Genomic DNA, 26099 nt, shown 5'->3' on the forward strand with positions numbered 1-26099 from the left:
TAGTGATCAGTTGGGCATATATAATGGGTGAGATGATCTTTTAGGTATCCTGATCCCAAACGGTATAAACCTTTATATCCCAGCACCAGGACCTTCAGGTTAGGCCAGTAGCTTTTTTTTGTCCAGTGGCTCTTCTTTAGAGCTCCTTAGTAATGTTTCTACTTGAGCCTAGTGTGTCCTCTTTCTACTTCCTTCAAGTTGCTCTGCCCTAATCCTGCATCCTACCTGGCTGGCTTGCACACTACCCTGCTGGTTTACGCTTGGTTCTCAAGATCCTGCTTCAAGTTACAGTGGTACCTCGGGTTAAGAACTTAATTCATTCTGGAGGTCCGTTCTTAACCTGAAACTGTTCTTAACCTGAAGCACCACTTTAGCTAATGGGGCCTCCTGCTGCTGTCACGCCTCTGGCGCACGATTTCTGTTCTCATCCTGAAGCAAAGTTCTTAACCCAAGGTACTGTTTCTGGGTGAGCGGAGGCTGTAACCTGAAGCGTCTGAAACCAGAGGTACCACTGTACTTCTTCTGTCCTCTAATTCATCTCGGTTGCCTGGCTTAGCCCTTGATAGTGTCAATCATTTTGAAGCACAGCTCTTATTTTAAAAGACTACCTCTTTCTCTACCACATAGAGATAATAAATCACTCTATTTCTGGCCACAGCTCTTATTACTAGAAATGCTTACCTTTGGGCCTATCCCAAAACAACAAGGTATCAAGGTTTCCTAGCTGGAATTTGAAACAGTTACCCCACTTGGAAAACCATTAGTGCTGGGCTGCTATTATGTACTTGTAGCAAAATATAAGCATAATATTGTTCTCCTCAACCCAAAGCACACACTTGCTCTTGCAAGTGTTAACTTGTAATGCAACACTATAAATTATATGGCCGATATTTTTCCATTGCTCAAACATAGTTGGATATGCTAGTTGCAATGAACACAATGGCATGGTGGGTCTCAATCTTAGTCATTATTATGGTGCCTCAGTATATTATTATTATTATTAATCACTATTATACAACTTTCTAGATCACATCATAGCATAAAGCCACTGAAGCAGTGTACAAGATAAAAACAGAATAAAACATGAAAACAAATAAGCTCTAAAAAGAATAAAATCAACTCCACATACTCCAAATACAATAAAACGATTCCTACAATTTCCGCACACACACACACACACACACACACACACACACACACACACACACCTTCTTCAGATATAAAATTGATGTTTTATGCATGACTGAACCACACCTCAGGTAAAGCCTTCTTAAACAATAATGTCTTCAGTAGTTGCCTAAGCATTGTGACATGAGGCACCTATATGATTTCAGCTGGTAATTGATTCTAGACTGCAGGGGCTGCAACACTAAAGACCCACTTTCTATAACAGTCTAAGCAGGCTTCCTCAACCTCGGCCCTCCAGATGTTTTTGGCCCACAAGTCCCATGATCCCTAGCTAGCAGGACCAGTGGTCAGGGATAATGGGAACTGGTGTCTCAAACCATCTGGAGGGCTGGGGTTGAGGAAGCCTGGTCTAAGCAAATATCTAGGGCCTATGGTACCCTCAGCAGTGCCCTGTCAAGAACACAGTTGATGGATGGGGATATACTGGGTGAGATGGTCCCTTGGATATCTTATGCCTTAGATATTTGAACCAACATCTGAAACCACATGATTACTTCTGTGAGAGTGGCCTGGTGGTGGTCAACTCCCTGCCTGCCCACATGTATAGAACTGGCATGTGGCTTGGAATCCAAAGACCTACTTTATCAAAGAACCTGTATATCCTTTGTGACTTGCCTTTAATTCACCCACCCCCTGTACAGCAGATCCACAAAACTTCCTCTCATTTCAAATGCGGTTTACTATGCAGCATTGGGACTGCTGTCAGTGGAACACATATTCAAAGTCACTTTCGATGCATGGGACTATCTCGATCCCAGCTGTACTTACTCTAATGTAGGCTACCAGTGCTTTTTATATATGCCTACGGCTGAGCATGTTGAACTTTCTATGCCTTGGTGCATTGGTGCATTTTCAAGAATAGGACAAAGTTTCTGCCTAAGTACTCTACTTTTTGTGCAAGGACGGGGGGTGGTGGAGTTTGTCTAAACAGGGAACAAACAGGGGCTATTGCAATGTTGAATGTGGAGTCAATAGCACAGAGGTAGCAGTCAGGCACCTATGGAAAAGAGGAAGAGCAAAATAATAAGCTACCTGGACATAAACAATGTGGTTGGTTTTTTTTAAAAAAGTCAGGTTGGGCCTAAGTTCAAGGACCCAATATGAAAGATATCCTTTTCAGGTTACTGCCATCACAGCAGTGAACCATAGAAAAAACCAAGGAGATTTGTATTGAGTTGAAATAGGCCACAACTTCCATTGATAACAGATGTAAGTAGGTTTTACAACCTGGGTGGGTGGGTGGGTGGTGAATCCCACAGCAGTCTCCCAAGAGGGTGAGAGTCCCCTTAAAGGGGTGGACCTGGTTAAGTCCCCTCCTCCTGCAGCCTCCTTGATCTGTTTAAACAGGCCTTCCTGCCAGGCCAGCATGGCTGGGGGGTAGGGAGTCACCAAGCATCCCCCCACCCCCATGGCTGTGCAGGAAGAAGATGGTCCCTGGGACCGGGTTTCAGCAATGCAGCATGGTGAACACTGCTTCCTTGGAGCCCCAGGCTGTAGGGATGATCACTGGGTGCAGAGCACACTCCCCGCCCACAGGCAGCATCAGCTGTCTGCACGCATGACCTTGGGGTGCAGGGCACACTCCCCCTCACAGACAAAGCCAAAGCTGTCTGGACATCTTGCCCTCTGTCTAACCTTTTGCGATCTCAGTAGTCTGTGGTGTCTTGTCTGTGACCTTTGTCTCTGAGACCTTTGTCTCCTTCGCCATACACTGTGCAAGGGGAAAATGACATGGTGGAAACAGGTGCCAAAATAGCTCTGTACCACCCCACAATCTCGGGACTGGAAGACGTGTAAAGGTCACAGCCCAAAATGTATCTGCCTGGGTTTGCATATTGTGTCAATAAAAGGAGCCTCCACAGAGCTGGCCGGCAGCTTGCTAGCAGCTCACCTGTGTGCAGCTCACCTGCATTATCAACTCCTGTCTCATGTCCTTCACTTCACCAGGCGAACAGGGATTACTGTGGTTTCCTCTAAAACCCTGATGTTTTCAGCATCAGTGTTGCAAATTACACCTTAAACTTTAATCCACAGGCACTGATAATACAAAACCTGTAATTAAATAACCATGCTCTCTACTGAAACACCTTCAAAACTACTCTCCAGCAAACAAAATAAAATATATTACAATAAACTGGAGCTCCTCCAAAAGACAATGGGGGTCACACTTTGATCAGTGAAGAGGGTGCCTCTCCTTTTTGAGATTTGTTTGGGTGTGTAGTTGTGAAAGGTAACAAAAGTGTTCCAATCACTAGTGTCATTTCCCTATTCTAACAGCTTCATTCATTCTCAGTGATGTCAGCACTTAGCAAGATCCAACTGACTATGTAGTTATACGTTATCACATTCACTGGTTAATGGTATCAAAATGGGAAGAAAAAAACATGCCACAACCAGGGCAATATTGGTGCCTAGGTGGCAGTATGTGGGTAGGGAGAAATGGGTGGGTTTATATTTAGTTGGGAAAACATTTTCTAGCCCTTTAATGTATTACTTTCACTTTGAATTTTGAAAACAGGTGAACATTTGGTGAAGCTGTAGAGAAGCAGTTAAATGCCAAGTGCATTTTAAAGTGTAGCTTATCAATGACTAAAACCAAGACACTATTAGCTTTCTATTGCTAATCAATTATTCCACATTGATTATCTAACTGCTGTGGGAAGAAACAATTTAGTAATTAGGAAAAGCATTTGATGCCTTTTGGTAACTCTCTTATTATTGTGCCAATTTTTCTATTTGCGATAGCTTTTAAGACAGGAAATAAAATCCATTTAGCCAGAACTTTTTTTTTTCCTCTGGAGTCATCAAGAGTTTGACTGCTATTAATTAGAGAACGGAAAACCCGATGTGTCTGCAGCTGTCAGGCTGCAGCTGCTTGACATGATGATTCTCCCAAAGTACACAACTTTATGTTTTCCCAAGTCTAATATTCAATATTTCCAGCAAAAATTAAACAAAATACAAAAAAGTCAAGGAATTTTGTCAGAGTTAAACATCAGCCATGCAAGAGTTGCTGTGCTCTCATTTGGAAAAGCTAAACAGATTCTCTCCCCCGCCCTCAGACTTTTAGCATGTTGTCAGCAAAGCACTATTTAGACTAGGTTTATTTCAGAACACAAGTTCAGACTTAATATATATACAAGTTTAACCAAAAGGCTTTCTCTGTACTTTTTCTAGAGCCTTTTCTCTAGCTTTAAGCCATAGGATTACTTTCCCTACACTGCTGCTCTTCCTAATGCAGTATTGATTTTTAAAATAATGATAATAATAAAATAAAATCCTGTATATTCTTGTAAATATCAATATCTTTGTACTTGGAGCAAATTGCAAGCTACTTCTTGCCTATCAACAAGCCTATCAAGTAATCAGATCCAGGGCAATCAGACCCGAGGCAAATGAGAAAGTAAGAACAATCATCATCATAGAAGGATGAAGAACTGGAGAACAGGAAAAGATCAAGCCCGATTTCCAAAAGATATGGGCTAAATGATTTAACCACACAATCCTATGCATGTTTACTGGAGGTGAGGGAGCTACAATATAGAAAAGAAAGCGAATACAATTCTAACTATATAAAGTTGTCCTGTATAACCCAAGAGGAAGGAAGAAAAAGCATTACCAAATTAAGAATGCTTTGTTATGTCTGTGAATCTTGAATAAGTTCTTTTGTAGGGATGTGGAACCTGTTTCAGCCTGAGGACCACATTTTGGGGGGGCTTCATGTCAGCAGCAGATGGGGCCAAAGTGGTCAGGACAACAAATGTGAATTTTACCTTTGTATGCAAGGCTACTTTCTATATTCACACATCCCTCTCCATCCTCCATCTAGGCAAACATGAGGCATTCTGAGAGTTCAAGGACAACATTCCAGCCAAGTAAATGCTCTCAAGGAGGGTGCAGTGACAGAGGGGAGGCTGCTCCAAACCCCAACAGCTGCATCAGAGAGGCAATCTTAGTGGAGATTGCAGCTGCCTTTTCCAAATTCTCTCAGCTGCAATTTCCATGTAGATCACCCACCTTTGGCAATTAGGCCTTAAAAAAAGAAGGCTAGAATATCTTCTCAATCTCTTAATATTCTGTGCCATTGATTTATTATGGGGCTTGGTGGAGTGTTTCTTTAATTAGCATCTCCCTATGTATGTATTTGTGTTTGTGTGTACTTCAGGGTAAGAATGGCCTGCCAGATCTCTGTCATGCATGGGTGATGCCGTTTGGTCCACATAATCACAATCATAGGAAGATTCAAACTGATATTAGTGTATAGATGTCTGTGTGTATGTGTTGAAAGAATTCTTTTTGCAAGATTCTGCTTGGAGAAGGGGATCATATAAAGTACTAGCATGGCTGTTGTGGAAGCAACTGGTATTTGCACATTTCTGGTGCAGGACGCAGAGACATTTAAATATGCTTTGATAACTTTCTAGACCATACCAGAGTTAGGTTTTGAGTTGGTAATTTGTCTGTTACAACGGACCTAATTTATTTTAAGAAAACTCTGTTGTACAGGCTGTCTGTGTGCATGCCCCCCCAACCCCCGCAACATGCATAGCTGAAATGGTAGGACTAAGGATAATGAAAAGCAATTAGCCCCTGGAAGCAATAGTGCTATGGCTGCAAAAAACTGTAATGCAGTGAAGTGTCTCTTCATGTTGCTCTTTTATGTGAGCTTTTACTTGGGCTTCCCATTAATGCTGCCTTAAACAAGCAATCCATAGTGCCAGAGTCAGATGGTCTTGAGTAAAGCATTTGCAAGGACCGGGGGGTTAAAAATAGAAAACTTCATCAGAATCCCAGCAGTCCCCCAAAGCATTTAGGTAGCTCAGAACAGTTCCACCTAGAGCAAATAAAGAGTCCTTGGTAAACAACCAAAATGGGAGAGTCAATGCATGCAAAGGGGAAAAGGAAAGTGTCTATTGACCTCTTTTCTGCATCAATCTGTTCAGATATACAAGGTCAGACTATTCCTTCAACTATCTCAGTATTGTCTATTCCAAGAGATGAGTGTAACAGTCTCTTCCAAGCAACTTTCTGAAGTCCACATGCAAGTGGTGGGCAGGACAAAAGTGGGTACAGCAAAGAATGCAGATTGTACCTTTCTACTGTGGGCTAGTTTCTCCATGCCCTCAATCCATCCAGACAGGCAGAAGGTACTACTGGAGTTCAAGGACACATTCCAGATAGGCAAAAACCCAGGGGGTGTAAAGCAGGGCATAGAAGGCTTCATTCAGGCGCTGGGCCTAAATTTCCCAAGTCCTGGTCTATTCCAGCTGGCAGAATCTGTCCAGTATCCCAGGCAGATGACTTTCCCACCATTTGATGCCTGATCCTTTTTAAGTGAGAGATCTTGTGGACTTCACTGGGGACTTCCTGTGATTAAAGCATGTGCTCTACCTCTAAGTTATAGCCCCTGCACTTGCTCACAAACAATCTATGCACGTTTCTGTTGAGAAGACCTGATCACCATGTATCAGATGGAAGATGGAGTAACGGGAGCGAGCCTGCTTTCCCCCTCTCCATCGTGACTATCCACAAATGTTGGTTGTCAGTACTATTGTAGCTCTTCAACAGGTATACATTTATTCATGCTGTAGCTGCCAGATTTGTGGCCAGTTTTGGAGCACTTCCTCACATGCACCTGACTGAACAACATCTACTTTCTTGCTCAGCAGATCATGTTTGATATAGTTAAAAAGAAACAGATCTGTGGAAGGCTCAAACCTTTCCCACCACCTCAATGGTAATAAAAAAAAATATAAAATTATTTTACAAAATGTAAAACCAAAGGCTTTGTTTATGAATAATAACATTGATCAGGCTTTATGGATGGCACCAGTGCTTCCAGTGCTTATTTGCTACTGTAGGAGAATACGCTACTTATGTGAGGATGGGTCTCCTCCCTATCTCTGACAATGCCAGATAACTATATTCATTATGGACCAAGGCAGGCTCAGAAGCTGCCGCTTCCATAAGCGTCTTCTTTTTAGTTTAATTGTGTTAGGTTCTCAATAAATTGCAGGGGTCGGTAATACCCACACTCATTTATGATATTAACAAAGAAATAGTTCAAGAAAATTCATACACATTCTGCATTTTGACAGTAAGCAAACAGCAATTATCCAAAGTACATAATTGCACCATAATGCACTGAAGGAGAAAATAGCAAAAAATAAATCTGAAGAGTGTTGCAGAAATGAGGTTCTGACAACACCTAAAACATTGAAACAATTAATGCAGTGGATTAGCAGTCAATGTAAAGTTCAAGTTCATTCGACTTTAGCAAAGGAAAGGCTCCTTCATATGAGGAGTGTGAGGTGGGCTGGGAGACAGAGCTCAGCCTGCAATTCTGCATATTTGCCAATGGATAAATTATACTTAGAGATTAAACACTAACAGCAATGAACTGTTCTATATATAATGTCACTTTCTCCAACAGCAAACCTAGATCACATCCACACCATATATTTATTTACAGCACTCTCATATGGGGTGTTAGAGGAATCATAGAATCATAGAGTTTGAAGAGACCACAAGGGCCATCGAGTCCAACCCCCTGCCAAGCAGGGAACACCATCAGAGCACTCCTGACTATGGTTGTCAAGCCTCTGCTTAAAAACCTCCAAAGAAGGAGACTCCACCACACTCCTTGGCAGCAAATTCCACTGTCGAACAGCTCTTACTGTCAGGAAGTTCTTCCTAATGTTTAGGTGGAATCTTCTTTCTTGTAGTTTGGATCCATTGCTCCGTGTCTGCTTCTCTGGAGCAGCAGAAAACAACATTTCTCCCTCCTCTATATGACATCCTTTTATATATTTGAACATGGCTATCATATCACCCCTTAACCTCCTCTTCTCCAGGCTAAACATGCCCAGCTCCCTTAGCCGTTCCTCATAAGGCATCGTTTCCAGGCCTTTGACCATTTTGGTTGCCCTCCTCTGGACACGTTCCAGTTTGTCAGTGTCCTTCTTGAACTGTGGTGCCCAGAACTGGACACAGTACTCCAGGTGAGGTCTGACCAAAGCAGAATACAGTGGCACTATTACTTCCCTTGATCTAGATGCTATACTCCTATTGATGCAGCCCAGAATTGCATTGGCTTTTTTAGCTGCCGCGTCACACTGTTGGCTCATGTCAAGTTTGTGGTCAACAAAGACTCCTAGATCCTTTTCACATGTACTGCTCTCAAGCCAGGTGTCACCCATCTTGTATTTGTGCCTCTCATTTTTTTTGCCCAAGTGCAATACTTTACATTTCTCCCTGTTAAAGTTCATCTTGTTTGTTTTGGCCCAGTTCTCTAATCTGTCAAGGTCGTTTTGAAGTGTGATCCTGTCCTCTAGGGTGTTAGCCACCCCTCCCAGTTTGGTGTCATCTGCAAATTTGATCAGGATGCCCCTGAGTCCATCATCCAAGTCGTTGATAAAGATGTTGAATAAGACCGGGCCCAAGACAGAACCCTGTGGCACCCCACTAGTCACTCTTCTCCAGGATGAAGAGGAACCATTGATGAGCACCCTTTGGGTTCGGTCAGTCAGCCAGTTACAAATCCACTGAGTGGTAGCACAGTTAAGTCCGCATTTTACCAGCTTCTTTACAAGAGTATCATGGGGCACCTTGTCGAATGCCTTGCTGAAATCAAGGTAGGCTACATCCACTGCATTCCCTTCATCTACCAGGCTTGTAATTCTGTCAAAAAACGAGATCAGGTTAGTCTGACATGACTTATTTTCCAGAAATCCATGCTGACTATTGGTGATCACAGCATTCCTTTCTAGGTGCTCACAGACTGTTTGCTTAATGATCTGCTCCAGAATCTTCCCTGGTATTGATGTCAGACTGACTGGGCGGTAATTATTTGGGTCCTCTCTTTCCCCCTTTTTGAAAATAGGGACAACATTTGCCCTCCTCCAGTCTGCCGGGACTTCGCCTGTTCTCCAGGAATTCTCAAAGATGACTGCCAGTGGTTCGGGGTTCTTCCTTGAGCTGTCCATTCCAAGGTCGCCTGCACATTCCCTGAGGACTGACTTTGCTGCTCGTCTTCATATACCTGATCGACTGTAATGAGGGAGAGATCCTCAAATGGAGTCTGTTCTTCGTCTTCCATGCTAGGGGAGAGGACTTCGAAGCGATTGTGTATTTCTAAACAATCAGAGCGAACCCTGGGCCTCCTACTTCTTTGAGTCACATTTCTCCATATATCTGGCACCTGTGCTGGTGAACTAGCCTCCTTCTCAGGGGTGTCCCCTGTCTCCTCCTTGGTGGAGACGATGTTCTCTGTTGCTTCCAAGAAGAGCTCCAGCTCTCTAATTCTTTGGAGCGTAGCTACATGTTCCTCCAGTTGCTGGACTTTGTCTTCTAAGAGGGCAATCAACATACAATTGCTGCAGGTAAAGCTGCCTGCAACCTTTGGCAAGATGGCAAACATTGCGCAGGAACCACAGGCGACTGCAGCTGTTCCCTCACCCTCCATCTTTAAAACGTGTCGTTGGGGGTGGCTACAGTGGTCCTCCATCTTAAAAAGCATGAAGACAGGACAAATCCCCCCCAAAAAAACCTAGGTCTCCCCCAACAAACGTTTGAGACTAGCTCCCCTAAATCTAAAAGATGGATCAAACTGTGCGCGCCGCACCTGGCAAATGGAATAGCCTCATATTTCCTCCTCTGAAACTGTGCAAACTTGATTTTTCCAAAGAGTTGGAGAAGGAAAACAAATCTTAGTTGTCTGCTTTTATAAAGTCGAGTACTATTCAGACATCACCACCTTACACCCTTGATAATGATCTGCGACTTTGACCTGCACGCAGAAAGAAAGGAAGAAAGGAAATGGGAAGCTGCCTTAGGCCACATTAGATCATTGGTCAACACTGAGTGGCCTCAGCTTAGCAGGTCTTGGACAGGGGACGGTCCTAACCCTATCTAGAAATGCCTGGGATTGAATCTTGAACCTGGGCATAAAAAGGAAATGATATACCACCGTCTCTGTGTAGGATACGGGGAGTTGTGAGGGGAGAGAGAAGAGGAAAAGAAGAGGAAAGGAATCATGTTAGCTAGAAATACAGAATGGAGAGACTGCTTTTGTGGGAGAAAGAACTTCAGATAAATGTTTGGGATGAGTGGGGAATGGGGGTTTGTGCATACCTCCTGGCCCAGCAGCATTTCCTGGGAGAGTTCCTAGGAACTGTGAGATGTTGCACCAACTACTTGGTATAATCTTGGTAAAATGCAAATATTTGTGGGAATGGTTTAAAATGCATTAAATATGGGAAAACTGCTTTGCAAAAGTTTTGCATAGCTGGCAAAATTGCACATAGTCACATGTACATTAGGATAAATTGGCTGATGAACTTTCATGAGGGCTAAAAAATAAAATAGAAATTGCAAACTGATGCAGAAATGTAGAGAACTTAATTCAAGACTGGGAAAATGAGAAAGAGAATCTAAAATTGACAGATCCTCCCATACCTAATTTTTCAAAAAGAATACAAAGAGGTAAGTACTTCCTTAAAGAAATTGCTATGGCCAAATTTTCTGCTCTGATATACCAGTTACAGCCAGTGTAGCTAAAACAGGTGTGTTTAGGACTATGCTTGAAATGCAAATAATCTGGGTTAAGACAGCTGTAATTGCCCATTAGTTTATGGATCCTCCACTTAGGCCTATTTCACACCAGCACTCAGAAAAAGTACATTTGAATCATAATATCTTGCTCATAGTAAAGCTACCAGTCTGTACCACCACCACTCAATTTAATGCCACAATCTTTTCCCACATACCAAGATCTCTTGGTAATGCTATTAAAATTTATTTAGATTTTTCAGTGGTGCAGGAGGTAACGAATACAAACTCACAAAGTGCCATACTGCAAAAAGGGGAGACGTTGGTGGCACTTAAAATGCAACACTTTATATTTACTAGCACAGTAGGGCGAAGAGGGATGCAGAGGTAACTTTGTGCAATTCTTTAAAAAGGTCACGTGCAAAAAGATAATCCTTCCTTGGTGGTTGGTTACATAATGCTAAGCTACTGAACTCTAGAGCAGTGTTTCCCAACCGGTGTTCCACGGCACACTAGTGTGCCGTGAGACATCGGCTGGTGTGCCGTGGGAGGGAGGCGGGCGAGTCGGGCGGCGAGAGGCGGCGGCGGCGAGGATCCGCGTCGAGCCGGGGGCGGCTCCGCGGTGGTGGAGCCGAGCGGCGGGGCAGCGTGCGCAAAAGGGAGGAGCGCGAGACAGCGGAGGAGGAGGAGGCCGGCATGTCCGGGCAGCAGCAGCAACAGCAGCAGCAGCAACTCCCGGCGACGGCTCCTCAAGCCCCGCCGCCGCCCCCTCCTCCGCCCGCTATCGCCGCCACCACCACAACAGCCGACGCCGCCTCAGCTGCCGCCGTCCCTCAGTCCCTCGCTCTGCTGCCTCCTCCCACCCCGGCAAGGGGGAGGAAAAAAACTTTCACTTTTGTGCGTCCCTCCCGGCGTGACGCTGCGCGCTGACGTCACGGGGCGGGGCTTTAATGGTGGTGTGCCGCGAGATTTTTTTCCGGTAAACAGGTGTGCCGTTGCCCAAAAACGTTTGGGAAACACTGCTCTAGAGCACACAGTCTTTAGGCTCGAACCTTCTTCCCGTCATTCCCATGCAGTCTATGCGGAAATCCATGGGATTTCACTTTGACTCACCCAAGCCATAGCATGTTTTATAGCAGTGGGCTGCTGTGAAGGGTGCCTATTTGTATAGTTAGTACGGAAGCTGAAAACCAAGGTGAACAAGAAAAATACATGATGTAAAGAGGCTGTATTTCCCTCCAGTAATTTTTATTATTATTTCATAAACTCCCCTCCAGGTGATCTTGGGCATCTCAGTGAATATCAATCTTTGCACAGCAGGTTCTGATGAATACTCCAGCTCATCACGGAAGGAAGGAGCACAAAATAATATAAGAGCTCAGGAAATATTAGTGGTCTCAGCATGTCTGGGATGTTTATTGCCAGTGAGCCATGAACAAGATGCAGAGGCTCTCTCTTTTCTCTCTCTCGTGAAAAATGCTGGACCAAAATCAGTAGGTGTACCAATAATCACTCAGGATGGGATGGCTGAAACTGCTAAGACTGCAACAACACATTTCACAAGGACAAAAACTTATATAAAAGAAATTGTCTGGGATTTGGGTGGGTGTTCTCACTATGTTCTATTTCTGAGTTGTGGTGATTGGGAAGATCACATTTGTTCCATGTATGGAGCCTTATTTCAGATTTCTGTAATTTTTTTTTAGGAATAGTTTGCTAAAACTTTATGTATCGAAGAAAAACAAAGTAACAACACTGAAAACCTTCTGAGCATGCATACCTATACATAGGGTTACAGAAAACCAAAGAGCAAAACAAGTAGACGACAGATCTCCCACAAATATGCAGTTCAACACACACACACACACACACACACACACACACACACACACACACCCTAAGTGATTACATCATAAAAGTAACCAACCAGAGAAGCATGAAGAGGGAAAAAAAACCCCTCAATGAGTTGTCTTGTTTAGTGAGCAACAGCTTTGTATGCAGCATGTGTGTTTGTGTGCATATGTGTGGGTATCTGAAACAAAATAGCTGTGAGGGTGGTATGGGGTTTAATCCTTTGCCCCATTGCAGTCCCAGTCCAGATCACCTGCCCCATACAGCTGCTGTGTGCCCCATGACAAAGCTTCCCCAAAGGTGCCAGTGGGAGCTTTCTGCCAGATGTAAATAGCAGCCATGGGGTGGGGTGGGAGGCCACTGAATTAGGACCACAGTGTGAACAAAGGGTTAAGAACTCTACCAAAGTTCTGATCCAGATTCCCCACCCCACTCACAGTTGATATTTAGTAAGCAAAAAATAGTCATAGGAACATAGACTATTGGTCCATCTACTTCAGTACTGCACTGCTGACAAGGACTGGCAATGGCCAGTCTCCTGGTGTTCAGGTCAGGGTCCATCCCAGCCATCTCTGAAGATGCTGGGGATTTAATGTGTTGCCTTTTGCATGCCGAAAAATGTGCTCCACCACTGAACTTGATCCTCTCTGTAACTATGCCACTGCCAGTTGTTTAATTATTGTCTGTTTAGTTTGGCCCTCAGTGTCTGGAAAAGAACTACAACTTTAAAACTCTCCAATATCTATCAATCAAACATTTATCTTTTCTCTACCTGTCCTATCTATCTAAGCTAGGAAAGCTTGAGGAATTTGGTTTCTGGGATTTCCAGCGTGGCCTGACCTGATCTGCCTTTCCAGGACTTAATTACCCTTCAGAATCTCTGGATTTTGCAGTACCACCACCACCTTTTTCCCCTTCCAAAAATGTACCAATACACATTAAAATTGAGTATTTTAGAATAAAATAAAATATTGTGTGTTTTAGAATAAAATACATTTTAAAGTGCATATATTAACATAAGATACATATTTAAATATTTTATTTTTGTGCAGAGCTTTTTTTTTAATATGCAGAAACAGGCAGGATGAAAGGGATTTATGAATGAACACATATAAAAGTTGCTGAATTAGAAATAGACTGAGCCATCCATTTCTAGCTAACATGTAAACTAACCCAAGAGTTCATAGTCTTCTGGAATAATTTGCCTTTGAACTAGGGGGAAAAAAATCAATCTGTCTGCCTCTAATCCAAACACTGTGCATTGCATTGTTTAAAATCCATGGTAAGCACAGCTACCTCCTAGATCTCAATGAACAGAAAATGATGGATTTGCAGGAAATGGTTCAGTACAGCAAGTTTCCTTAATGCAACTTCAGAATTAACTCCCCCCCCCTTATTTTGCTCTGTACATTTAACAGAATTGCTGTTAGGGAGAAAAAAGAAGAAGGAACCATTTCACATCAACAAATGATCAGCCAGCCACACTTTATGAAGACTGAAAAATCCAGCATGTTTTTCTCAAGAAGAGAAGTGATTCGCTAGAACCAACTTAGTTGCCATAGCACCCAACATCTTCAACTCAGGTACAATCATAGTGTATGACGGCCTCACTATTCTCCTGCTAAGACAAGAAGCCTCCCTGCAAAATACATATATATATATATATATATATATATATATATATATATATATATATATATGCGCAATAATTTCAGTAAATCAATTAGGTTTCAAGTGACTGGAAAAGATAATAAATGGAAGCTGTAGACATTTAGTTGATTAAAGGATTTCTAGACAGATTTCACCTTGTTTGCTCAACCGTAAGCATATATTTGCACATTTAACTGGGCATTCTACAGCTGGAAATAGAATTTTCCACTAACCATTTGTATAAAATTATCCTCCTATTTTGAGGTGAGAACCATATACCTCTAGAAAAGATGTGTATCCGTCCATTTAAATACCATAAGGTCTATCATAATAAGTTTCTGTTGAATGGAGGGAATTATTAAATATATACATGGGTTTCTCCAAACTTCATTTAAATGTAATTAGACAATTGGATATATTGTTCTTTTATTTACTGTTGATTTTGATTGTTGCTTGCTATTGCATTTTCATATATACCCAGTTTTCAAGAAAAGGGTCTGGTTTCTCCTTTTTTTGTTATTACTGCAAAAGAACTTGTTAACTTTACTAATAAGTAACATATCAAGTCAGCCATCAGAAAAGCCTTCCTTGTCTCCACTACTTCGCATATATTACTATTGCAGCTGATACTTCTCTAAAATATATTTTGGGCTGCATCTAAAAAACACACTTCATAGAATCATAGAACTGTAGGGTTGCAAGGGATCACGGGGGTCATCTAGTCCAACCCCCTGCAATGCAGGAATCTTTTGCCCATCATGGGGCTTGAACCTATGATTCTGAGATTAAGAGCCTTGTGACTATGCTAGCACAAATGGATCCAAAGTAACGCCTAATTATGAATAGCAGCCACTTCTACCTTTTGTTGATTCTCCCTCCCACCACAGAACTATGTGTCATTCCAGCACATCTACTGACCTTCAGGAGTACATTTTCCAAGGTACTGAGGGAAAGAGGGCTCTGTTGCATTAGCAAAGTTGCTCTTGTACTTCTCTGGACCTAAACAGTATTTGTCAACAAACATAAAACGAGTGACCCCCAAAATCGATTCATTCCATCCCCTCCCCTGCCACACAATATGTCTTTAATCACACGGCATGTCAGTCTGAGAACTGTCGTTGTGTTCTTTTCTATAGTGGAACATCAGAAAAGGATGTTTATTTCAGAAGAGAGACTTTTGCCATGTGTAACAATGCAAAGCGAAAACACTTCTGAGCCACTGTTCTGAAATGTGCATATTGTTATGATGACGTTGCCTTTATTCCCCACCCCACCCCACCGCAAGAGCTTAGCTACTTTTTACATTTCTTTAATGAAATTATGAATCTCTGATGAGCATCCCTGAAGTGAAGCAACACCATAACATTTTAATGGTTGGCAGAACTACACAAAAATGAGTCACTGAATAGGCAGTTAAACAGTAGTATGTTCCGCTACATTCAGAAACGAAACAGAGATATTTGTTCCTCAGGGCGGAAAACACAGAGTGCAGTGAGGATAACGATTCATCTGGAGTCTGGTCACAATCCAGTGAACTGACTTTACAGAGATTTCTTTATTCCAATTTCGAAGGTTATGGTGGCTGTCCTATAGAGCACACATTCAGGATATTTTGGTGCTTAATTTCCAAAAGAAGAGGAGCTGGACTCGGGTTTAATTAAAGTCATACTTCTTGATATGGAAAACCTTTATAACAACATGAGGGCAGCACCCGAGTCCTGAAAAGAGGTCTAGAGGCTAAACCCTAACACCCTTCAGATGTGCACTAATACTAGGGCTGGCCCTAGCATTAGGCTAAGTGAAGAAGCTGACTCAGGAAGCAGATGCTAGGGTGCAACAGAAAGTCCCCTGGCTGTTCGTCCTCAGTGTCTCCCTGCCCCAGATATTCCCCCCTCTCAGAGGAAAGAGTATGTGCCACACCTCCTGTTCTGCTTCTTCTGTATGCTAGCTTGCAGCTCTCTGTTGCAGTGGAGGGTGCTGTCCAAATGCTAGTGCTGAAGTAAGACAGTCTATCCATGGAATCAGGGGCCCAGCTGGCCATTTACCTTAGCTTGGGTGGACCCTGACTAATGTGCTCCTGTACTAGGAACTTAGGAAGCTCTCTTATACTGAGTCAGACAAGTGGCCCATCTAGGTCAGTATTGTCTACACCAGGGGTTGTCAATCTGGTCCCTACCACCCACTTGTGGGCATTTCAATATTCTAGGTGGGTGGTAGGAGGTTCTACGGCACAAGCTGAATCCTCCTTCCATCGAGCACTGGTGGGCGGTAAGGAAATTTTACCATCAAGAAAGATGCATTAGTGGGCGGTAGGTATAAAAAGGTTGACTACCCCTGGTCTACACTGACTGGCAACAGATCTCCAGGGTTTCAATCTGGGTTCTCTCTGAGCCGTATTTGGAGATACTAGAGGCTGAAGATTGGATCTTTAGCATGCAAGCAGATGCTATACCACTGGGCTATTTTCCTTCCCAATATCCTCTACTCTGAAGCTTTCGTATTTTATTTTTAGTTAAACCAATACTTGCTGTAGGAAGGAAGTGATGCTGGGTAGGTTCTTTCCTGAGCAGCTAAGGACAGCTCTATACATCACAGAGTGGCCCCATAATTAAATTCTCACAATCATTCCTCTCTGTCCTCTAGCTAGCCTCTCAGATTTCATACATTGTTTATGACCCGTTCCTAATTTACCATAAAGCAAAAGCCTTGCTCCATCTGTACATGGAATTACGGTACATCTACTCAATATTTTAAAATGAAATGTTCTTGAGTAAGAACCATTACATCATTTTTCCTAGTGCTACTTGATTATAAGGGGACAGTTATTTATTTTATTTAAAATATTCATATCCCACCTTCTATTCTCAATCTTCAAGTTGGCTTATCTGCAGTGACATCTGAAGTAACAGTGGACCCCAAAAATATGAAAAATAAAATACCTATAGTTTTTGTGCATTTAAAAACCCTATTAAAAGCATACATTAAAATACATGTATATAGACACACAAAAACACAGGAAGTATTAAAGCACTTAAATCATGTGTGCATTCTCACACAGCAAGAGAGATAGGGAATTTTGCTTGTTTCAAACAATATTGTTTAAATGTATTGACTATTTTATATTGTGCTTTTATGTCCTATGGAAATTAATGGTTCACCTGCAGTATTATCAAGGTGGCATGTAATATAAATTCAATTAAAATTCAGTTTTCTCCATTGGTTCTAGTCCTCCACAGCAACAGCGAAAAAGCCTGCTATATACAAATAGTGCCCAGCTTATTTCAATTTCTGCATGTGGTGCAGAGGGAAGTGAGGAGCAGATGGGGCTCATAAATCTGGGGAGGTAGCTCCTCTAGGAGAAGGGAAACTCTGCCTCACAGGGTATCTTTTGAAGAAGAAAAGGCTAAGGAGTAAAGCCTATGCAAATCCAGAGTGGAGTCCCTAAGACGGTCGGAATAGCACCTTGCAACTCCTGCAAGTGGCAGTGCTAGTTGAGGGGAAAACAAGTCTAAAGCTTCCTTGATGAGTACAGAACACATCTCACAGTTCTTGGGATCCTGGCCTATGTTTTTATACACTAATACAGCATCATTATTTCTATGGAAATTAGGGCCACACCTACTTTTGATCAAAAAAACATGTGGCGAAGGCAAAGGATAAGTTATGGAGGAGACTTTCATAACACCCTTTGCTCACACCTTTGTCACTTGATCTGTTTCTTTTCTGATTTAAGATCCATCACGCCCTCCAAAAAATTTAGGCTTCTCCCTGAGATAAACCTAGCCAATCAGGGATCATGTAAGTTACGTGATGATGGTGTGCTGCTACATCAGCCAAATCAATCTGCCCTAACCTCAGTCTGGCAAGATGGGATAATCAGGAAGCTTTTAAAATCAGATTCTGTCAATCACCCTTTCTTTTAATTGGTGTCCTAATGTCAAGAAAAGGCTGTGCTTTACCCTGATGTATATAACAAGAGTGAGTTTACACTTTAGAACAAATATCTCAGCATGAAGTCAAATGTTTAGTCAATTATTCTTCATTTATTTCTTATTATAACCATGTCTCATGTTCTGTAAATGAGGCTGAGGCAAGGATTTTCTTGTAGTGACTATTTCCCCACATGTGATATGTAACAAAGTGATAGCATTATTAGTAAAAGCAAATAAAATAAGGTTTGTTTTTATCTACCAATCATAAAAAGAAAGGTACGCTTTTTTAATGTCTTTCTTTCAAATGCAGGATGTGAGATGGATAGCTTTTCAATTCCTTTAAAAACATAAATACATGTCCCAGCAAACTATTCCCCAAGTGAAAGAGATATTCTCAGTGGTATAAAGGAAAAGAAAATAATAATAGGCATAGTAAACAAGCCTGAAGCTACACAATGCAGACAAGACTAAGTGAGCTTTGCATAAATATGGGGAGAGGGAGAAAGGGCTCTTTCAGCATAAGTATTGCAATAAAACAGTTGTCCAAGCCAAATAAACCAAATAACCTGCAATACGGAACATTTTTACTGTTATACTTAGATTGCATTTTGTAATTCATTTAATTGATCATGGAATACTGGAATTAAAAGAAGATGGCACAAACTATTTGTTGCATTTCCAAAAACAGCAACCTTTTGCCTTGTAGCAGTTATAACCTAGGTTATACAGTATCAAAGAATGGTTTCTGAGTAAACATGGCACTAGAAAGGCTCTATATAGAGAATCAGAAATGGTCCACTTCTACAGTTCTGGTGGGCCGCTATCTTTTCCGGTGGGCCGCTATCTTTTCCGGGTTCCCGCTTCCTAAGGAAATTGGCACCATATAGCAGTAGGGAGATCACAATTATGGAACGCATAGAATAATAGAATCATGGGTTTGTAGAGCTGGACATGTGCCCAATTGGGCATAAATCTGCATAGGAGGAGGAGGTGAACACTCGAGGTAAGACAGACTGTAAAACAATATACACATTTAAAGTGCTATTTTAGAAAGAAAAAGAATGGCTATTATAAAGTATATGATCTACCAATGCTGGCCAACATAAACACATGCTTCATTTGGGAGTTTTTGCAGGACCAGGACATCTCAGAAGTACAAGGACCAAATGTTACTGCAGAAATATGGCAATATGTGTTATCATTATTTGTGATTATTGTCTCCCTTTCTTCCTGGATAAAGTTTCTAATTTTAATTTCCAGTTAGTAATGATCAAACTGATGCCAGCAATTGTATTATATCCTGTCCTCGGGCTTCTAGCACTTCAGTCCTTTCTATTTTGGTCTATTACATGACACAAACCAAAAACAACCACCCAGCACCATCAGAAAATAAAACAAGAGGGGTTTTCCCCCTTCAAAAAAGAGAGACATTGCATTTAAATGACTTTACATTAAGCTGCTATTTTACTGTAAAGGTTGTTTTTGTTGTTAAAAAATCAGAATGACACACATGCTTTTATGATGGCTCTTTCTCTGGTTGTTCTACCACCGCCTCTTAAAACTGCAGAACAAACACAATATTTGGTCTGAGTTTTGTCTTTTACATAAAAAGGGGGGAGAATCTAAATTACATTTTAAACTATTCTACTATCATTGTTTCCCCTTTCTGCTGATTGGTGGACTCTCCTTCCTTAGAGGTTTTTAAGCAGAGGTTGGATGGCCAGCTGTCATGTATGTTCTAGTTGGGATTTATGCATTGCTTGGGGTTGTACTAGAAGAGCCTTGGGGTCCCTTCCAGCTCTACAATTCTAAGATACTATGATTCTAATCCTGAAAATTCTTCCTTGATTAGTCATATGGGCAATTCTAACTAATCAGGGACCATGTAGTGAATGGGGTGATGTCACAATGCCACATGTGATGGAGGAAAACCAAATCCGATTGTCAGTGAGGGCAGTGCATGCTGAACAGACAAACACTTTCCACCTTTCAAAGTAATCACTGCAAAATTGCCAACTACATTCTGATGCTGCGAAAAGTGTTCATGGGAAGCGCATCTGTCTATCTTTCTCTCTTTCCAGCCTAGTTTGTTCAGCTTGCAGGATAAGATTAATGGAGGATATGCCGATCTAGGAAGCTGCTGAAATAGCATATGTGCAGGAAAAATATTTCTTTCCAGAATTATTCTAGAGTTGTCACCATCGGAATACTCATAGGTGTCAGGGCTGGTGGTCTTGAAGCTGACAGGCAATTCATCAGGGAGCCAAGCAAGGAAAGGCAGTCTATGAGCAACTCAACCTGCAGCTGAGTTGTTTAGCCTGAAGACTCAAGGAAGAGCTAGCAGTTCTATGGGGCTACACTATTGGCTCCTTGCGATCTCTGATGCACCAGAATACTTAGCACTCTTATTATAGGTAACACCCTCACAGGACAGCCAGTCTCAGCCAGTAAACGATCGTCAGTGTGGTGCTCCTCCCAACAGTAGCCTTTGCCCCTACACCCTGAAGAAGACTGGAGAGCCAGCATATTGGTGGAATTGTTATATATACACATGGAAATATAACAAAATTAGATCAGCAAATCAAGAGCCAATTCATAAGTAAGGGCAGGTCAATTTATTTTCATCCCACTTATCATCTACCAGGCATGTCAGCCACAGCACTCAGTGGCTTCCTAGCCTAGGATTGGATGCCCTTGCTAAGTGGACCTTGGTGTACGAGGGCTGAGCATGTACACTATGACCCTGCAGCAACGTGTTCACCCAAGTGTACCCACCCATCCCTGTGGACACACATGAGCGCTCCCCCAACCTGCAGCTATAGGTGCTGCTTCTTTGTGTGCTTACAAACCTATAATGCCTCAGACTGCCATCGTGGCTCTCTTCCCACCAGTATCCTTGATCTCAATACCTGATTCTTTACAATGGACAAAATAATAACCTCTGGTCTTTGTTTCAGCAGGCATACAATGACAACTAGTTCCCATTGTTTCGCTTGTGAAGCAATACTTCTGCCATGAGTATTTGATGTTAGCATGTATGAAATGGCTTGGGGCTTGTCAAAGGCCTGTTTTATGTGCCTCATCTATGTTTGATGATCATTGCAGGAACTTTAGGGTCTTCTAAAGCTCAAGCATTCCTTTGAAACAGAATCACACATTTTGGATCACTTATAGCTATGACTGCAATCTAGAGAATGGTGCCTGCAGCTGTAGGCTCATGCGTGCAAGCTACTCCACAGGAAACCATGGAAAATCCCCAGCTATCCTTACTTGCTGGATTGTAGCCAGTCCATTTACAAAATACAAACTTTTAATATATTTTTCACTTACTATTCGTTCTTTTGTAAACATTCAAAGTTCTGGTTATGTGAAAATTCAGCTTAGCAAGGTTATTTGGGTGGCAGTTAACAGCGTTTGCCATATGCTAAAATCTCATGTAGCTATAATTTGAATGGTAATTGTTTTAAACATTGGCAGTTTCCATTCCATGATACAATTGTTTTATAAAATACAGAATGCATTAATAATGATGGGTGATAAATCTAGGATGGACGCCAAATGCAGAATGCTTTGGAATTGATACAGTATCTCACCACTTAACAGAATGGTACATAGCCAAAATTCTAAAACTCTAGGGAATAAGAGACATTTAAAATAATCCATTGAATTCTTCCTCTTGGAAACAACAGTCTTCTCCTGTGGCACAACTCTGCATGGCTTTAAGCAATGGATTTCAGATGGTGGTATCAAGAACATTTACAGGGGTCAATGGCATTATCTTGTGAAGAAAGATACCTTTGTGGAGTTGATGAGGACTACAGCAGTGGTGGATTGTGATAAGGCAGTTAAAATGTTGAGATAAATAGAAAGGGGGTCATTGAGATTTTTTTTAAAAAAATAACCTTTCATTCTCTGTGGCGACTGTGGCTGTTATTCCAGGAAGACAAATTAGACTAACTTTTCCTTTGGTAACTGTACAAATCATAAAGTCAATAAATTACAAATGCTTTTTAAATGAATAAGTTAATGAATGTGGTATATGAAGTGAAATGTAATTAAAATTTTAAAGTTATAAGTCTTTAAAGGATAAAGTGAATTAACTGCACAGGCTTCATAAATGAATTAATGAACACAATACATGAAGTGAAATTGAATTGCATTTTAGAAGTATTCTAGGTTTTTTTTCCATGTCCACAAAAAAAAAAATAGTAATGTGTGCGATTGTAACTTTTAATTGGTTTTGATGAATGCAGAAAAGTTGTAAATCCTCTCTAAATATGCCATTTTGAATATTTGTTTAATTATTCATGCCTGAGTGTGTTATGCGTCCCATAACCACCTGGCAAAAACAACTTCATTTCACTTTTGTCTCATGCTCATTTCCACAGTTTGTACCCTAGTCCAGTTCCATGACTTGACTCTTCATGAAGTAACCTGACTGCTATTTAACATTTTATTGTACACCCCCACCCACCCCACATGTATGCACACATGCATTTCGAAGTTGTTGTTTTTTTTAATAGACTTAACAGGTGGTATTCAACTATGTTTTACCCAGAGTAGACTTGTTGAAATCAATGACCATGATTTAGGCATTTTCATTAACTTCAGCAAGACTACTCTGAATAAAATTGAAATGAATACCATCCAACATATTTTGATTTAACCTGCTCCTAATTACTTTCCTCTAGCCTTCCTCTAGCCCAGGGGACATCTAGACCTGTTGGCACAGTTTGAACTTTGAGAGAGAGTTGGTGGTGGTATTCACAAAAATTGGTTCTATGGGATGTGGCCTAGCACAAAATCAAAGAGATAGCTAAATCCTGTTGGTCCTGATTGTGCGGAGCACACAATAATGATTTCACACAGACACTAACAGTAGCAAGGAACATTCCTCAGTATCAGAAAAATATATGAGGCCTTACCACACTCTGATTTAACAGAAATTAGTAATTGATTAGAAATTTGTCTATTTCCACTTAATAGTATTTTGATGGGTAGAAAGCTATTTTCCAGTGTAAAGATGTAAGCTTGGATCTGAAGTTCCCATGGGATGCTCCTACTGAAAGAAGGGGTACAAAATGGTTTCACTTATTCCATCAGCTTTCAGCCACCTGTACCACACAAAAACCTGCTCTGGACAGCTAGGGGATGCTCTGCAAGGGTGGAAAATAGCACTGGAGGCTGCAGGAGGAAGGCAGAATTGGCAAAAATCACACTATGCCCAATTCTACTGCCAATGGAAGCTTTTGCTGGATTGGAGTCTCTTCCATTTATGGAAGGGCAACTCAAACAGACTACAGATCTTCTTTGGTACATGAGTAGATTCTCATGACCTTTTTACTTTACATGAAAAAGAGTGCTCTATTTCTGTCTTGTAGCAGTTAATCCCTTACTGAGCAGGCAACACTAAGAGCTGAGCATATTTCTTAGCTATATTATCGCCCAACAGTTAACGTCTGAAACTAGTGAGGGACCTTCTCCACTCAAATAAGTTTGAAACACAACTAAACATTGGGATTTTTTAAACATTAAAATGGAAAAACAACAACCTGATAGCCATCCCTCCTGTGTTGTATCTGAAGATTACACATACAATATTGCTTAAGATAATCAGTTTACATGGAACATGGGGGAGATAATTTATTGGCAACCAATCAAGACACGGATGGCCCTCAAGAGGAGAAGGAAGAAAAGAGAGAGGAAGAACCAACCTTCATTCCTGCTGAACAGTAAACTAGGCCACCATGAGGGTGGAGGGAAGAACAGAAATAATTCTCTTCTGTTGCCAAAATGAATCTGAGGGGATTGGTTTACCTGTGAAGTGGTGAGCAGAACCGCATGGGAGCAAGCTTAAGGGAAGCATGGACAAACTTCCAGGAGCCCTAGACTGGCTCCACTGGTTTGCCTACTCAGCCTGACCTTGCCCCCTCACCATCCTGATGAATGGGAGCAATGCCGCTGTTGGAAGGGCAGTGTTGTGGCACCACTGCCACACTCCTGAGGCCATCTTGTCACAGTAGTCCTTATTCAAGCATTGCAGATCTTGGGAAGCATAAATATGTGAGGAAAGCAGCAGGGATAAGTGTGCTAGCTCCTGGCCTCTGTCAGTCTAATGTGTTTTGGAATCTGACCAAGGCAGAGTTTGCCCATTTTTGGTGTAGTTGTATAATCTCCTCTAAATATTCTTTATACCAGAGGTTGCCAAGATGGTACCTACCAGATGTTGCTAGACTGCAACTCCCATTATCCCTTGCCATTGGACATGCTGGCTGGGACTCATGATCGAGATGGCACCACATTGGCTATCACTGTTGTGTATTACAGCTTTCAAAAGCTGCCCCATAGTATTGTTAGCTGTCAAAAAAGGAAAAAGAAAGAAGAAAAAAAAAGGCAGGGGACAAACTAAGACCAAAGGACAAAAATAAGGGTTTGAAGGGTGATGTTTATCCTGAAGGTGCTAATTTCACACCAGATGATTATGCTAAATTCAGCTGCAAAAATTAGGAACCTAATGTACCTGGATGAAAAAGTCAAAGACAGTTGAATATAGTGCTGCTGTCATCAATCCGTCATGTGCCATAGAAACAGATGTGCTGTAACTCCACCATCTGGCAGAGCTTAGCATGGTCAATGTAAGCAACTTAACATTTCAAATACAGAAATGAGTATGCTTCAAAAATTATCAAAACATAGGTATCCTTCTCTATATATCTGAGCATTAACAAGTATTTTGAAGGTAAAACCATGACACAACCCCTACCCCTGATTATTCGTGAACTTTAAAACTTTGGATTTAAGCAGTGATTTCAAATAGAACTGAAAGATGGTTTCATCACTTTAGAATCTGGCAATGCTGGGCTTTTCAGCATCTACAAACATTTGGCAAATGACAGGGAAAGAAAGCTTGGTGAGCCATCTATCCTTCAAAGTGAACTTCTCAGCAACCAGTCATAGAGGGAGAAGACAATGGGGAAGGGAAAATGAAAATGAAACAAAATTTAGGAAATGACATGCTTATTTGCTTTTTCCAAGGCAGTTCTTTTTTTAAAAAACAAAACCTTCTACCTGCATAGCAAAAAGAAAAGGAAAAAAAAGTTTGCTACAATTTCCTGGAGATTTCAAGAAAATGGGTGTCATCATATATAAAGAATAACACATGCCAAGCTATGGAGTGAAAGGCAGAGGGGTGTGCACTTTAAAATGGCCCCCAATGTTGTCAAAGGGATGTAGGCTAAAATTTGTACAACCTAAACTGAAGAACTTTTCCATTCATAGAAGAAACCTATCCAAAGAATGCAAAGGGTCATTCAAGTCCATCTCAAATGGATTCACAGAGTTATTTTCTATGACTTTGCAGCCTTGATCAGGAACTAGTTTTCTTTCATGGTTGTTCAAGAGAAGCAGCTCACACACCCACCCAACTAAAATGTCTGACAGAGCCAATTCTATTGCCGTAAACACCAGTCTATGAAGTCTACAGCCTTCATTATCAGCCTTTGGACTGGTAATTTGTGAAGCATCCCTAAGAGACACCAGCTTTCTTCAAGGACTTCAAGTGGCTGCTACTAGTCTACAAGATGGGTCATGCTGCCATTCTCAAATCAATGAATTAGGGCGAATTTACACAATCAATGTATATGGCTTAGCTTTGCATGGCTCATCATGTATGTTCACCAGAAGTCCTCTGTTGTCTTCTAACTGTACTACCATGGATGGAAATTCATTGGTTAGTTGTCATTTTTCTGGTCAGTACACAGCTTTAACCATACAGACAAACAGAGAGAAACTGCAAGTCATGGGATCTATAGATCAAATCCTCGCACTTAAAACAAAATAGGAAGGAATGGGGAGGCTAAGCAATGACTCCTTACAGCATGATACATGGCACAGCAGATTAAACCTTTGTAGTGCCATGGAGGCACACCA

At 41.5% G+C, this 26099-nt stretch overlaps 1 protein-coding gene across 2 annotated transcripts in view; it reads right to left on the reverse strand.

Annotated features, from left to right (window-relative positions):
• Window positions 1–26099, reverse strand: part of NEGR1 (neuronal growth regulator 1) — a 457176-nt gene that overhangs the window by 302687 nt on the left and 128390 nt on the right. The window lies entirely within an intron of this gene.

Source organism: Podarcis bocagei, assembly GCF_964188305.1.
Source record: "Podarcis bocagei genome assembly, chromosome: 5".
NCBI classification, from domain to species: domain Eukaryota; kingdom Metazoa; phylum Chordata; class Lepidosauria; order Squamata; family Lacertidae; genus Podarcis; species Podarcis bocagei.